Source organism: Pteropus alecto, unplaced genomic scaffold, assembly GCF_000325575.1.
Source record: "Pteropus alecto unplaced genomic scaffold, ASM32557v1 scaffold7, whole genome shotgun sequence".
In the NCBI taxonomy this organism is placed as follows: Eukaryota; Metazoa; Chordata; class Mammalia; order Chiroptera; family Pteropodidae; genus Pteropus; species Pteropus alecto.
The window spans coordinates 18,723,655-18,725,812 of NW_006494614.1; positions in this window are offsets into that span (position 1 = coordinate 18,723,655).

Below are 2,158 nucleotides of genomic sequence, written 5' to 3' on the forward strand. Positions count from 1 at the left end.
AAAATCAGTATTACAAAAGAATGATGAACTACCATGCCTTGTAAAATGAAGGAACCCTTGCATTGTGTAACAACAGACCATAAGTTTTGAAGGGTTTTGAATTCTTACCAATGACAAATTGTTCCAAAAAATTAATGATATGAGATAGTTTCCTTAAGAACAAACATTCTTGATTCAACTCAGTGCTAAGACCTCTCGCCTGCTTCCGTGTTCCCTATAAGAACTGCCCTCAACTTACCTGACCTTGGCCTTCTGAACAGAACCCATATAGTTTCCTTTAGCAGTCTAGTTTTATCTTATAATATTTTTGTAAATGGAAATTTTCTTTGTTTCCATTTTCTCAACAGAATCATAGTTAATTTGGAATCGCATGAGTTAAGTATACCTTTACCTTTTTTCTTCACCTATCACCCAGCTATTTGTCACATGGTGAATCCCATAATAAAGTTCAGAAAGATAACAGAATATGCCATTATTTGTTATATAAAATAATCTGAAGAAATTTTACTTTGGAGTCTTCCAATTGTTATAAATATTGGTCTCCACTCTATCTATTCAACACTTCAGATCACATGTATATAAGCAGATTCACAGCTCCGCATTTTTCGTAACTTTCCTCAGCCAGGAAATTCTTCCATTTGATGATCATATTAAATTCTGTATCTTCTTCTAACTTGAGCGAAAGAGTTATCTTCCCCCCCAAAAAAACTTCCTAATACCACCAAACTTTCCTGGTCTCCCACCCTCTCTGAGGGTCTCTGTTCCTTCATTTACCTCTTGTGCGTCATAACAAAACTCACCTTCACCACCCAAACCTCACTCCCTCAAAAAGGAGTTCTGCAATGTACCCTCTCAGAACTCTGCCAGGTAGGTAAAAATAATATAATAAAATTAGATATTTTGTCTAGAACAGAGTCAACTCAATCACTAACAGGCATTATCATTGTGATGTTAGACTGAATGAGCTCAACAGCGAACAATGTATGTCGATGTATGTTAACTTTAGCATGGTAATTATTTCACAATGTATACAATATATCAAATCATCGCATTACAATCTTAAATTTACACAGTATTATATGTTGATTACATCTCAGTAAAGCTAGGTGAGTGGGAGTGTGCGCCACGTGTTCGTGTGCGTGTATGTGTGTGTGTGTGTGTGTGAGAGAGAGAGAGAGAGAGAGAGAGAATTCTCCAGCCATAGGCATTCCTCCTGCAAAGACATGTCATTTGCAAAAGGCAAACCAAATAACAGTACAGTATAATAAAACCCAGCAACAAAACTAGGAAACTGTCAACCCAGACAACTTTGTAGACATATAACAGAATAAATGATAATATTTTGCAGTATGGTTAATCTTGTAAGCTGCCTCAAATCCTTTCTAAAGTTTAAATCCTAAATAACAATATAGTATGATTTTCACTACTTAAATAAAAAATAATATTTGGCTTTTTGTGATGATTTCATTCTTAAGGTCTCCTTATTAGAAATTAGATAAGCATATATGACTGTTACAATAGTATGACTAAATTGGCATGGTCTACAGTAAATATGAAATTGTTTAAACTTCCTAAAGCTATCTCTAACTAGCAACAAAGTTTTACATGAGTGACATCTAGGGGCTTAGAAGATTAACACCCTAACAGAGTCTTCATCTAAACTCCTTGAATTTTCCCCTCTTTTGCATCAGAGTAATTGACATATACATAGTTCACCACCTAATATAGAATCTAAACCACTTGAAAAATTAATCAGCTGTTATCTAAAATGCCATTACCTAAGAACACATTTCTAAGAACTACTGTAATATTGTGTGAGCTCCACTGATTGAAATCTTAAGAGCCAGAGAGAAAACATTAAAAATAAAAGTTTGTTTTTTATAATTAGTAAATTTTTTTAAAAGAAATGAAAGGAATATAGGTCTCTCTGTTCTTTAATGATATCTTGTCCTGGATATCATTCTAGTTTACTCTATTATATTTCATTCTATTATATTTAATTCTGTTATCTCTTTATAACAAAGAGAATTCTTTTTTTCCTACTGTGTGTCTCCTACAAAGTCTTCTTGTGACTCTATCATCTAAGGACAATGCTTGAGATATTAGAGAAAAGAAAGTTTCCACCTGAGGGTAGGAAAAGAGGTTAAGGCATATATTA